Here is a 15,574-nt window from a genome sequence, read left to right on the forward strand (position 1 = left end):
TGCTATGCCTACGGCAGTCTTGGCCAAACATGGCGGGACCAACGGACAAGTCCTGAAAAATTGTGTAAGGTCCGGCCTGTCTGTCAAATTTACAGGACCAATTGTCCGGTAAAAAAAACAACGAATTCATAGGTTTGTATAGGTCTGTTTATGGCACTGAAAGTTTTCTGAGGTGCAAAAATGGCAATAGCGTCTTTATACACATGCTTTTCCGTACCAACGCTCTTTCTGCTGACGGAATTTTCCGAGGGCACCTGATTGGTCTATTTATGTGCATCTTACGAATGCCGTCAGGACGGTCCAAATCCATGACGGCCTAGTCGCTTAACAAGATAATCATAAATCTGATTATTACAATTTAAATGATGCAGATATCAATTTGTGTGGTTTTAATAACAATAGTAATGTATAATAATGATCATTGTCATTCAAACCGTTATTATCTTGGTTATCAATGTCCATGCGTGAAACAGGCCGGTTGTCATTTATTGAGGCCGTTGTCGGTTAAGGCTGTATTGACCGAACTCATACCTGACATGCGCGCTAAGCGTAGCTTAGTTAAACAAGTATCAGCTTCTTTTGTTTTGGAAATTGTTTTTATAAAATTAAGATATTACAAAGACGCGATTCCTGTTTATATTTAATGTTAACATGTGTTCAGCATTAAAAACAATACTATTTTAACTAAACAAGACTAGTACCATGTATGGTGTGTCTTATTATTTAACGTCATATACAAATGTGTGACCTTAAAATTAATAGCTATTCAATAATTTTATCATTTCATATCATAAACACCTTGTCCCAGCGATAAAACCAAGTTATTTTACTATTATATCCTGTAGCCAGTAGGTCCTATAAAAAAAGAGGAGGTCCTGTATTTTTTCCCAATTTACAGGACCTACTGTCCAGTAAATATTTGCCTAGTTTGGATTTGACTGCTACGGTAAAGAATTAAGGGGCATGAATGAGCTACCTCTGAACTTTTTAAAACAAATTCTTTTAGAAAATTGTAGGTACCAAACCAAAAAAAATATAGATTGAATTTAAAATGTAACTCTATTGAAAGTAAATTTATGATTTAAATAACTCAATACTATTTTTTTAATAATTGGTGCTTTTATTTAAATAACATAATAGTAATAATAAATGATGATTTACGACGGAATCAATGTAAGATCTTCAATTAAGTTTAATGCTATAAAAAAAGGTTCTTGTAAAATATCGTAGACATGATTTATTTAAAATGATTTCAGTTTAAATATAAAGGGCATGTATTTTAGACCACCGAAAAGCACTCAATTATTATTATTATTTCTTTCTGGTTTAGTAAAATACAAGAAAAAAACAATATATAACATATAATACATGTACGTAATTTATAAAAAGAAATATAATGATACGCGTAATGTTTTATTATTTTGTTAAGTGTGCGTGCCATTGAATGTGGAGTTAGGCGGAGAAATGCGAACTAAATTGCACATAATTAAAAACTGATAAAAATGACATCTAACATAACGCCAGCAGACCCAAATGAATACACTGTGTATTAGCAACCTGCTGTGGTGATCCCTATCTTATCAGCTGAATACACAGGCATCTGGCTATTGTACTGGGATTTACGGCCAAAATAACTGATTTCATTTTTTTCCTGAACAAATCCGTTGAATAAAAAATACTAACTGATTAACTTTGTAATCCGTTTTATTTACCATATATTATAAATAAGATACATTTAAAACATGGATACAATATAATTATATAGGACATATTTAAATCATTTCATTTAAAAAAGGGCGTAGTCACATATAAATAAGATACATTTATGACAGACATAATTAAAGAAGGAAAATATATCAGATAAAAATATTATGAGTTTTATCTGATACACTTTAAAGGGATCTTTTCACACTTTGGTAAATTGACAAAATTGAAAAAAGTTGTTTCAGATTCGCAAATTTTCGTTTTAGTTATGATATTTGTGAGGAAACAGTAATACTGAACATTTACCATGGTCTAATATAGCCATTATATGCATCTTTTGACGATTTTAAAACATAAAAATTATAAAGCGTTGCAACGCGAAACGATTGAATAATTTGGAGAGTTCTGTTTTTGTCGTTAAATTTTGTGAAACTACGTAGATTGCTTATATAAGGTTTAAAATACTTCACGTCTATGTACTCGGCGGAATAGCTCAGTAGGCTAAAGCGTTTTTACTTCAGGACTCTGGCAGGACTCCAGGGGTCACTGGTTCGAAACCTGGTCCGGGCAATATTCTTTTCCTTTTTTTAATTTTATTCTTGATTTTTTACTGGAGCTTTTACGATCCAATGTTTACATTTATCGATATAAAGCATTTAATAAATAAGTTAAAAAAATGCCAAAATCTGTGAAAAGGCCCCTTTAATTAGGATTTTTCCAACAAATTGTATAAAAACATATATTAAAAACAAAAAATCATGATCTAAAGATAAACTTTTAATAAATAAATTACCTCCCTTGATTAGAATATTAAAATGTTGCAAGCCTTGACATTTAATATTAACACTTTGCAAACATCTCTAAATTGATAACATCAACTCCTTGCATTTTTATTTAATATAATTTAAGATATTTATTTAAGATAATTTAATTAGTGCCAAACAATTCAATTAATGCACACGCTTATCGACTAAAGGTGCAATAATTCCTATTTATACCAATTTACCGAAACCTCCACGGCATTTACTATAAAAATCCAATTTACCGAACTTGTCATTTACCGAAACCTCCATAACTCGACTGGAGGATATCATTCTCGTCCATTAGCAATCTTTTATCATAAGACAGTTACCATGCATTATCTAAATGTTTCAAACCACCTATTAATTAATTGGAATAAAGGAACTATTTGGGTATCTCAAGTAAGTTATTACGGTTTATTTATTACAAATTATTAGTCTTCTGTTTCACAGCAAAGCAGGTGTTTTATCTCGCAGACGAAGGCCAGTCACATGGTAAAGGTGCAAATGCTGTGGTCAGCCAGATTCACCCCATTCTCAAAACATACGGTACTGGCGAACAGCATGCTCACTTTCAGTGTGACAACTGTTGCGGCCAAAATAAAAACTACATAGTCATCTAGTACCTTCTGTGGAGAGTTCTTGTAGGTAATATCAAGCCCTTAGTTAGTGTTTCTGATAGCTTTTTTCAGTGTTGAGAAATGAATTTAGCTAAACCCGTTATTAAAAATATTTGTTTGCAGTTATGCAATTACAAAATTGTGTTGATACGTAGTGAAAATGTTAAAATTTACTTTATTACTCTGATATCAATCCCAAAAGGAACAATTTCTTAAATTAGAAATGGGTCAAAACATTTTTTAAAGTCAGTCAATTACTACAAACATACATATTCTAAATTGTAGCCTGACCTTTGTTTAAACTTATTTTTTAACATTTCAGGTTTACACAGAAACATCACACTAAGCTTTATGTTGGTAGGACATACGAAGTTTACACCAGATTGGCACTTTGGCAGCTTGAAGTGCTTGAATTCTAAGTGGAGGTAAATTCCTTATCACAGTATGGTGTATTTAATCTGCATGATCCTTCTTGATAAACTTTGTTTGCATTTCCATAGATCTATTCAGTTGTATAGTTCTGCCATGTAATAAAATATAATAAAAATAATAAAAAAAACATCAACTAAAAATAGTGTGTAGGTACTTTATGTATTGTAACAGGAAAATAAATATTTATTGTAGTAGTTTCAGCTGTTTTATTGGTATGAAATTCTTTATAGGGCAAACAAAATCCCATGCAAAATTTAGAGCTGTAACGATTCGCCCATCATTCCATTCGATTCGATTTCGATACCAAATGGTCCGATTCGATTATTTTCGATTCGATTCAAATGAAACTATTGCTGCTTATTTTGCAAACTATTTCATGTTTGGTTTGTCCAGGGCATGAATTAATATGTTTGGTATTTGTTATTAACTTATTAAGTTATTATGTTTTACATTTAAAAAATTTAATTTTTGAATTAAAATTTAAAAAACGCAACATTGTTTTATAAGTAACACATTTATTGAACAAAACTTCCTGTTGAGTTATTCTAAAATTACATAAAATGCACAATGTGTTTAACAGAAAAAATATAAACAACTTTCAGTTGACTTTTTAACAGAATGCACACAGTTTAATAAACAAACCAGCTGACTGCTTTAAACTTACGTCAACAAAACACGTTTTGCAAATTGCCTTTGCATCAGAATCTTCGCGAAACCCGAAATGTTCCCATACTTTTGATTTTAATTTTGACTGTGCGTCTTTCAGCGTGGTTTAAGAAGCCATTTTACCGGCTGATGTAATGCTCAGCATGTTATTCATTCATTCATTGGATACCATATTGGCTATTAACCAATCACAATACGTATTACAAATGACAAAAAAGTTTAGACGACGGATTTGGAAAGTAAGGTTTAAAATGCGGATCGATTGGGTTTGCAGTGAATCGAATCGAAATTGGCCGTATTAGTATCGAAATCGAATCGGCGGCGTTGAACCGATTTTTCGATGCATCGAACCGAATCGGTACAGCTCTAGGAAAATTATCCTTCAAACTTTGTAGTTTTCTATTACAACAACAACAACAACAACAACAAAATAATAATTTGATAATAGGGAAACTATATTTTGCATTTGTTTCATTATAAAATGGCAGGGGTGGCGAAATCTCAAAAAATTATTTCTTGTCCACGGACAACCATTTAGGAAATTTAACTTGCCCGTTGCTGAACTACACTTGTCCGTTAATGTTAATATAAATTATAAACGCATTTATTGATTAATGCTAAATAATGTGGAATATATCAAAATGAGTATGATTTGCTTGTTTTGTTTATAATTGTATTTCAATGGTACATTCATTATAGCAGTATATTATAAACAATATAAAGACTTTCTCAAACTTTAAATCTTGCGAACCTAGTGTTATTTAAACATGTGCTGAACATAAGTACAATGTAATCTTAACAAATTAAACTAGTCCAATATGTGGATCTCATCAGACTGAGGCTCCGCTACTGGTAGCAATTTGATTATATAAACTGGTAACCATTGAAAATCGGTAAGCCAAGTTTCTTGAAAAGTTCTGGTGCGTTTACTTAGATCATATTTTTTATCATAATCTTTCTTAGTTTTTTGGGAGGTGGGCTGCTCAAAGCTTCGGGTTTCTGCTCCGTTGTTAAAGATTAAAAAAAAAAGTTTCATCTTTACCATTAAAGTCGTCTTAAATAACAAGGTAGACCGTGTTTTGATTACCTTAGATTGATACTTTTTATTTCCGTCTGATTGTAAAAATAAAGAAGGTTACAATATACTAAATAAATTTGGAGTGCTATGCTATACTCTCTTAAACCATGAACATCATTTATTAGCAGACACACTTCTCTGTATGGGCACTTGACATGCCTTTATTTTAGAATGTTTCTGTGTGCATGTGGTAGGGAAAACATTGTTGTTTAGTAGCAAATCACTTATTTACTTGAAGGTTGAAGACTACATGAGACTTTGACAGATGGCATGGAACCGTCCTCAACTGCAGAGAAGCCGGTAAATAGATGGCCGTAAAACAGTGACCGCTGATTCGTGTCGAGTTCTTTCTTGCAAAACGCATGACCTATCTTTTTAATTCTTTAAATCAATTCGGCTTGGAGTGCTCTTTAAGAAAAGGTATGGGTATGAGGGTGTCTATGCGCAAAAGTTTGACTTTATTTTGTGTTAAAGTTATTGCTTTCACATTGAATTTGTGTAGGAAATCTTTTGGTATATTGTAACCTAAACTAGCGTTGGGTTAAATAAAAATATCGTCTGAACTTTCAAAAAATGAACGTCCAAGATGATTTTTGGTCACTTCTTGGCAAAAGATTAGAAGATAAGTCTATTAAATGTATCAATTCAGATTGTTTAGTATGGAATGGATGCATTTCTAACAGATCCCCGCCCTACTATGGGCGAATCAAAGCTTAATTGCCTTTAAAGTCAATATCAAAGACATACTTGGTTCACCGTGTAGCCTTAATGTGCTATATGAAGTCAGAACTGAGACCCAGTGACTCTGTGAGCCATTTATGCAACAGAAGCTTGTGTGTCAAGCCTGAACATTTAAACATAGAGCCCCATTCCACCAACATGGATCGGAGGACATGTTTTCAGTTCGGACAGTGTAGGGGGCATGGGACTGAGCCAGCCTGCATATTTGGTAATTACATGAATACCACAAGCTTCACCAAGCTTCTATTATTCATATAAATACACTTAAAGTACATAAATGCCTTTTTTTCCCTTCTATATCTATTTTAATAAGGTATTTTTGCCATTTTAGGAAACCTTGAGACTGATACACGGGCCACGTTATAGGTCTTTTTGCGAAGAAGTGCCAGATCAGGTAGTATTCACACTTTATTATAAAAATCACAAGGTCAACTAAGCATATTTATGATGTTTAAGGTGTGGGAGACCTTCAAAATCAGGTTTGGGGTCACTTATGCCCTTGCCATAATGCAATTCCTCGTGCAACTTGTAACGATAGTTGCGAGTCCTGGCACGTTAAGCTCGTGCTTTGATGGTAGAGGATGTTTGCTTTCGGTTGAGGTCATTGCGGTCCTCATAGGCTAACTGCTTTATAACATTTGACCCCTGCGTAAGGTTTGCATGAAGTTCCATGGTTTTTGCAATGACAGAGTTAGCATAGCCATTGTTTAATTTGTAAACCTGTTCGTGAATGCGACCTACACAGTTGCGTGAGAAAGTGACAGACTTAGAATTAACGGCTTGATATGACCTGTGTGCTGCTTCGCACTTTTGAGTTGTGGTTAAAAGCTTGGTTGCGTCAAGAGCAGCTGGACCTAAAACCATTTCAATGCATTTTTTAAGGACTTGTTGGTCACTGTCAACCATTTTAACCTTGACATTGTTTGGCATAAAATTCTTTGCTTGCCTATTGGTACCAGCACAGACATAGCTGTACTTTGCACAACTGGTACCACAGTAACCATTGAAACATAGAATAATGGTTGAGATAACGTTAACCATGACCTTCTTTAAAGTTATGATGTCACCCTGTAGTTTTTTGTGGGCAGCTTTAAGCTCAGCAATACACCTAGCCTTGACCGCGAGCGCGAATCGACTCCTGATGTTGCACTTGGAGTGACCCTTGAGCATGCCCTTCGAGAAAGGTGCTTTGTTCAGCTCACGCTTCAGAGAGTTGCCTAGGTGCCTAAGATCCCTAAGATGACCAACATTGTGACCGAGAGACTTTCGAACACCTTAAATTGCCCTACTGTCCCCATCGCAAGTAAAATTGGATATTTTAATATCCTGTGAGATCAGGTCTCCCAACACCTCATTATACTTTCCTTCGTCACCTATAGATTCTCGCTCGGAAACATTTGCAGTACAATGCCCCCTATGATTGGGGCACTGAACAGGTTGACCTTAACATTGATGAAGTCCTACAGAGTTTTTTTGATACCAGAACCCCTACAATTTGTTTGTTTTTTGTATTATTTTCGCACATTGTGCTTATGGCAATTGTTCCAGCTTGAAAGGGTGTTGCGTCCGACTTAAACATTGGATTGTTATAGCAAGTGTCCCCTTCGACATTGACCAAAAAGGGATCTCGTTGACCTATTTTGGCATTTTCAGCCACCAAGTTTTTTCTTATGTCGCACATACTTCTCTCATTAAGGGATTTCAGGGCAGTGTTGACCTTGTTGGCTTGTTTTTGCATAGCCAGTGGAGATGAAGCGATTATATTAGTAGTATTCAGAATTCTGCGGAAACCTGTGATCCCAATAGATGTGCTAGCAACACCTATTTGGGACCCTACATTAATCTGAGCTGCCTTCCTGCCCACTTATACTTGATGGAACCTCATTGTACAGCTTATAATGCCTACATATCTGCATCGTGTACATAGTAACCTTTCCTTCCAGCCTAAGCCCCACTTTACGGAAGCACTGCCATCAATGACCAAGTCTCCCTTACATTTAGCACTTCTTAACCTATGCTTTTTATTTTCAGAGGACATCATTGACTGTAGTAGGGCTGGGACATAGACTTTGTTCGTTAGTAAGTCAGGATGAACTTTGGATGAAGAAGGAACCCGTAACATGTCTACATAGCGAATCCTGTTAGCTTGCGGACGCAAGGGCTTAGCTGGGGTTTGAGAGCCGTCTACATCCCGAAAGGTAAGAATATTTTCATTGTAAGCTACCATCGCTTCAAAGGATGACCTTTCTAACCTTACGTATGTGTAGGAGTTTGACCTTTTTTCAAAATCACGTTTTATGCCCTTGGCTGGACCAGGTCTGCCAGGCTTAAAGGCGAAATCGAGCAAGTTTTTTCTTTCGCTTGGTTATAAACCCCATTTTCCCACATTGCTACCTTACAAAAGTCAAAGAACTTATTTTGCACCCAAAGTATGCAAGTTTACAATCCCTTTAACCTCTAAATGTGAGCAGGCAATGCAAATTGACTACCTGCTGCAGTTTAAAGGCACCCATGACTTTATATACTAGAATATATAATTGGGGTCCTTTAATTAAAGGGGCTGCGACAAACAAAGTGCTTTGTAGATTTCACACTTTATTGGTGTGAAACAACAAGTTATTGGAAGCTGATTGATTTCCACACTTCAAAGTATCTTTGATCTCTCATTTTGACCAATTTGTTTATTGTCTTGGATGAAATTGGATTTTTTGGGGTATGAATTTGACATTTTTTGGGTAATAAAAAAAACACACACACAAAAGACATTATCAAAATTGCTAAGAGTAAAAATAGGCAACAAATTCATTCTTTCCCCACCCCGCATAAGACCCACGTGCATGTCTATTTGGTTTGTTTTGGTATTTTTTTGCATATATTGAACACAACAGCTTTTAATCTTAAAGGGACATTTACGCTTAAACAGGCCTAAAATGGCCTTCTTCGGACCGAAAACACCCGCATGTGAAAATATTATATAAAATGGCCAAATTGACAGATAATCCAGCCAAACTTAATATTTTGGTGCAATATGCATAGGAAGATAATAATATGCAAGAAAAACACATTTAAATAAGAATATATTTCTCCTTTAGGTTACAATATACTAAATAAATTTGGAGTGCAATGCTATACTCCCTAAAAAAATGAACATCATTTATTAGCAGACACACTTCTCTGTATGGGCACTTAACATGCCTTTATTTTAGAATGTTTCTGTGTGCATGTGGTAGGGAAAACATTGTTGTTTAGTAGCAAATCACTCATTTACTTGAAGGTTGAAGACTACATGAGACTTTGACAGATGGCCTGGAACCATCCTCAACTGCAGAGAAGCCAGTAAATAGATGGCCCTAAAACAGTGACCGCTGATTCGTGTCGAGTTCTTTCTTGCAAAACGCATGACCTATCTTTTTTATTTTTAAATCAATTTGGCTTGGAGTGCTCTTTAAGAAAAGGTATGGGTATGAGGGTGTCTATACGCAAAAGTTTGACTTTATTTTGTGTTAAAGTTATTGCCTTCACATTGAATTTGTGTAGGAAATCTTTTGGTATAGGTTACATAATCCTAAACGGAAGTGGAATTAGGGGGGTTACATGCAGTCGGTTTGCTACTAAGTACATATGATGCAGGTCCTGGTGCATAAGATTTTAAAAATGTATTTGAAATGAAGAGTTTAGGTGTCAGTTTAAAGGTTCATGTGTAAGTCACAGGGCAAAAGGCCTGATTTGTGCATTTCTTTGTATGTTAGTGGTTGCAAGCCTCAATAGTAGGGCATGGTTTTCACCTTCAAATGGCAGTGCCGGTAGCTGTCAAAACCGGTTCATATGTTCTAAGGTAATTATTTTGAGTTACACCGTATAGAATTTTTTCAAATGCATTTTTTTGTAAGCTTATGAAACCACCTTTCCAGTCATGTATAGTTATATATTGGCTTATCGCTCGGTCATGGTGAAATCTGAGATCAAAGATTGCCAATTCTATATATAACAAAGAAGGAAATTAATTGGGCATGTGTAACCTATATTGTAACCAGAAACCAGTCTGTACACTGTCTAACAGTCGGGCCGAATGATGAAAATGCGGCATGCTCCCGGTATCATATAGAATAAGGGAGATCACTGCGCAGGAAAGTGCACGTATTTTAGCTTGATTGCTCCGCAAATAGCACTGACAATGTAATCGCGTGTCAACATCCGGTTTTGTAAATCTTAATTACGGCTTTAATACAATGTATTTTTGTTTACCTGGACGCGACTTTTAAAAATCTTGTTGTCCACGGACAACTTAATTGAAAAAAGTGAGTTGCCCAGACAAGCAAATGTACGACTCGGGCAACTCGTACATTTGATTTCGCCACCCCTGCATAATGGTAATCTTGATACAGAAGCTTCAATGCAAAAACGTTGTCTGATGTTGCAGCGTCTGTGGGGTAATCGTCAAGGACGGGCCACAACATTCCCCAGCTTGTGGGGGACACTTCCAATCCTGTTGTGTTCTACGATTGAAAGGATTATCTTGTTTCAACCCATAAAGAATGTCGCCAAATTTCACCAATTCCATGTGTCAGCGGATCATCCGGGTGTTGTGGAGTGCAGGGAATTGAGTGACTCACCAATAGTCAGAATCACTCTAAGGAAGGTCTCGAAAATGAATGTTAATGTGAGCTGTGACGACCTGCCAAAAGAAAAGTTGCATTCGTGAATTCTATCGCACAGATAAGGCCAACAACTGTACATGTCCGAAAACCCGCTACTGGTAAGTGACAAAAACAGACTTTGCCCCCAAAAAACAGAAGATGCATTAAGAGGCACATCTGATCTTCTCTGATCATGCCACAACAATTACATACATCATGTATCAGCGTTTATTTTGGCCAAGGTATTGAGTGATATATTATCTCCCAAACAGTGCAAAAATCCTCTATTCTGAGGAAAGCTAATACATGTACATGTATAGGATTGTTAAATCTGTCAGTTGATACAGGTTTTAAAGTGTTCAATACAATAGTTTTGTTCTAATTGCACAAGCTTGTTTTCAAGCTTTTTGAATATCATATTTACAAAACAAAAATCAACTTTTCAATGTTACTTTGCAATTGTTTTCACCTAATGGACACAGACTGCCTTTCCGAAAAATGGAGAAAAAAAACAATGTGAATATTGTATTTATTTACCATGAAAATCCTATAATTTTGTGTGTTTGCTTCATTGTTTCCATAGTAACAAAAACAAACAATTGACATGTATAAAGTATTGTTTATAAGGTCTTTTTTACAATATCAGAAATAATGATCAATAATGATTATTACATTTACTGAAACATTAATATCCAAGTGTACTTTCAACAAACACTTTTCAATGCTGTTTTTTTCCATTCTGTTGTGTTTGAGGTTACATTATACTTGAATACACATGTTACTGAATTAAAAAGGAAATTGTACATGGAACACAAAAAATATTGATTGTTATTGTTTAACTAGTTACAAAAACAGTGCAATTAATATTGTGTTTGCCTTTAAACAAACACTTTATTGATAATACAATTCATATATTTATAAAAGGCGTGATTGTGTGCTCTGGTGATTGTGTTAACATGTAGATCAGTTACCATAGCAATACAAATGGTACATTAAATGTGCATAAGTCTTTTGTCAGTTTATTGCATTATAATTATGTATTTGACTTAAGAAAGATTATTATTTTAATAAAACAGTTTGCTTGTTGTTTGAAAAATGTTTTTGTTTTTTTAATTAAATGATAACTTTTCGTGACAGTAAAATGAAGGGTTGGTCACTTTGGAAGGTCATAAAATTAGATTTGAATGTGATAAATAAAACAACTATATCATTTTTGTAAACTACAATGTTTAGACAATCGAAAATTGCCAAAATGTCAAAATGTGATTTTTTGACGATGCTGCGAAGCATCGTCTTAGTTATCATATCATGAAACAATTCTTCACAATGGCAACCTATGCAAAAGACCGAGCCAGTCCGATTGAGATAGCTCGATTTTTCTTATCGGCATACCTCGCTGATTATCATTGATAAAGGTATAGGAAGCTCAGCTATAAATAGGACAGCATATTCTGGGAAAAGATTTAATAATAGTTTAAAAACGTTAATTTTAAATCAGTTATATTCAATCCATTATATGTTTATAGATCAATGAAACAACTATGCATTTTCTGTATTGTATTTGACATTTGTCGTGATTCAGTAAATAAATTGCGAATCAAAACGTGTATAATTAACTTTCATCGCGATCATGAGTGTAAAGAAAACGAATTATTTCGAACCTACCATTTGTAAACGTTGTAGCGACTATGGTATATAAACAGCATAATAGCCGTATCATATCTGTGATACTCGCTCTTCTGCATGCTTTCTCATTTTGCATATTTAATAAACTTTTCAAACATAAATAACAGAGCCACATCAGTGCACATACTATGTTTGACAATTCATTCGTTTTTTGGATATTGTTTGCTGTTTTAAACACATATTAGGTCATATCGCGGAGATTTAGTTAACCTTACCATGTGTTCATGGGCGAACTCACGTATTCAAGTGCTCTTGCGACTATGTGCTCATTACACTTTCAATCGTGAATCATCATGAAATTATTGCCGTACTTAACGAACAAACATGCCTAAGCTTATTAAATTAGAGAAAAAGAACAATAATCAAAAGAGAAAAAATATATTTTCATGCACATGGAATTGTGAAATCACGTCCGTACACATAGCATCATTAACTTAGGAAAGGAAACAACGAAATATAAAGTTTGGTATGATATACACGTGAAATTAAAGAGCATGTCAAGTTTTGAATTTATATGCTGAAATGTAATGTTATAACCCACTGACAGACAGTTTTTTAAGATAAGTGGTACAGAAAATACACGTCGAATACCTTTTTAAATATATTAAATATATTTCTTGTTATATTTGATCGAGAATGTAACCCACCTCCCAGTTTCGCTGAAAGGATCAAGTTACCCACGGGTACTACTTCCCCATACCCCCCATTTTTTTTCGTACCCTACATTTTTCGTACCCAATTTTTTCGTACCCAATTTCTTTTTCGTACCCAAATTTGTGCTCGTAACCAAATTTTTTTTCGTACCCAATTTTTTTCCTACCCAAATTTCTTTCGTAACCAAATCTTTTTACGTACTTAATTTTTTTTGGCATAATTTTTGTACCGAAAATTTTTTCCTACCAAAAATTTTCGTACCCACATACACAATTGTGGTGATGTAGATAAACTTAAATAGATGCTTTTATATCAATCCTCTTCAAAAGCATCGTCACACCAGTACAGTCAGTACTTTGATTTAACACAAGACTGATTTTCCCAGCTTTGGTCACATATATTGACACAATACACGATGTTAACATATGTGCTCGATAATCTTAGATACAAAGTCGTAAAAAGGAGTTTTAAACTGTCGATATGACGATGTAAATAATTATTTTCTTTCTTTGTAAATTTTTATTACTTTTTTCATCTTGCAACTGGTGGCTCAACTTCCTATCTTAGACTAATATGCGGTTAGAGTGCATTTACAAGACATATTCATATATTATTTTAAGCTCCACGAACAATATTTATATCACACATTAATAAAAAGAAATTAAACCTTGAGTCTTGTGGATAACAAAACTAAAGGCTTAACAATTACGGCATTTCATTCATTATGCGAGATTCATAACAGACTGCAAACCTTAAAAGTACAAATTTAAATTGTTGCCCATTCAAGTTTGTTTTAATATTATTGTAAGTGCAATGAAATTAAACATGTTTTGAGCACGTTTTTGTTTCACATAGATGGTAACCTGATAACATTTAACCGTGCATTTGCCTTATATTGCTATTTTCGGTGCAGCGGTCTGACCCGGTTGTTGACCTATTTTGACTTTCTGACTTCAACAGACGATAAAATGTTGGAAAAATGTTCCATGTGAAAGCTTGTTCAGTCGTACTGTTATTTTTATTATACCGGATTTATATAGCGCCCTTTTCATGCAAGAGTGCACGTTCAAAGGCACTCAAACCAAAGATCGCATAGACCTGTTCAAGCTTTCCAATCTTTAAAAATAAATGAAATATAGTCCCTGAATAATTTAGTATTCGAAATAATTATGATCTTGTGTTATGCAAATAACAAATACTTTCTCATTACAAGTCGGATAACAGTGCTTTTACCTAGCTAGCAGCAGGCAGGTATACTTGCTATTTGGTGCGGGTTTTCAACTGAACATTATGCAATTACAATAATAGTTTTAAGTAAATATTTTCATAACCATTCTATATCATCGCCATCATTATCGTCGTCATCGTTGTCTTCGTCTTCGTCTTTATCATCATCTTATAACAACAGTTTATGAATAGTTAAATTCTTCGTCGTACATTATTTCAAAGGCATTTGGTTCATTTGTATGTCCTTTATTCTTTGAGACCTCCTTTGTATGATGAACGTGCCAGCTGAATAAGTATTGGTATGCAATGTTCTGTATTTAATGAAACAAGTAGTCACATATATTACTACTTATGGGCTTTAACGTCGGCTCCACCTTATGTTGTAAGACAAATTGTTGACGGGTTGTTGGTCTATTTAAGTAAATCAGGATCCGCTAGTACCAACGACATATAATCAAAACAACGATATATGTTTCGTTTTATTTCCCTACATGACAACACGGTCGATGTCTATCCAACAATAATCGGATTGCCAATCTGCTCCCTGTAATTATACAAGTACCAAATATGTTAAACACAGCATTAAATTAAATAAAACAATGTAACTGGTAATGGCAACGATGTGATTGTATCCAAATAGATTCACCATGAGCATCATCATTCTTTTGATAGGTCTGACCGTTGGGGCGAGGGCCGACGAAACAGAGAACACCTGACCATCAGAAAGTAACTACTATTTTGGCCTGCTAGGAATGCAACATCAATGGAGTATGATGTCCTTTCTTTCACATTGTTTATCCAGCTTTCCTTCTGACGGCCTCAATGTCGAATTTCTTCTAGAGTGCCCTAGAGCACAGAGAGTCGTTCCGGTGACATGTCGACACCAAGCCAGCTTTCGACGTTTGATGGTCGCTAGGTGAGGTTCTTGTGGGCCAACAAGTGCTACTTTCATGTTCCGGAGGTACTCGTTAGTCTTTTTAAGCAAGAGATGTAAAGCAGTATTCGAAGAAACTTGAGTTCAAAGTCCTGTATCATGCGTTCTATGACGGCATGAAGTGCATCCAGGTCTCGCAGACGTACACTATGACGGTGAGTACCAGGGGCTTCTAGAGCCAGTGCTTGTGCTTGAAGGGTGAGCTTATGGATCTGCTTGTTCACAATCTGCTTAGTTTATAATGTCAATTCTAATTCGGACCAGTACTGTAACAATCATTGCAGAGGGTTGCTCCGAATTACTCGAGGCTGGGCACTTCTTCCTTTTTCTCGATTTTTTTCGTGATGTTCGCACTGGTGTTATTTTTGTTGTTCACCATAATCGTCGAATGGTTC

Source organism: Dreissena polymorpha, chromosome 15 (assembly GCF_020536995.1).
Source record: "Dreissena polymorpha isolate Duluth1 chromosome 15, UMN_Dpol_1.0, whole genome shotgun sequence".
Taxonomy (NCBI): Eukaryota; Metazoa; Mollusca; class Bivalvia; order Myida; family Dreissenidae; genus Dreissena; species Dreissena polymorpha.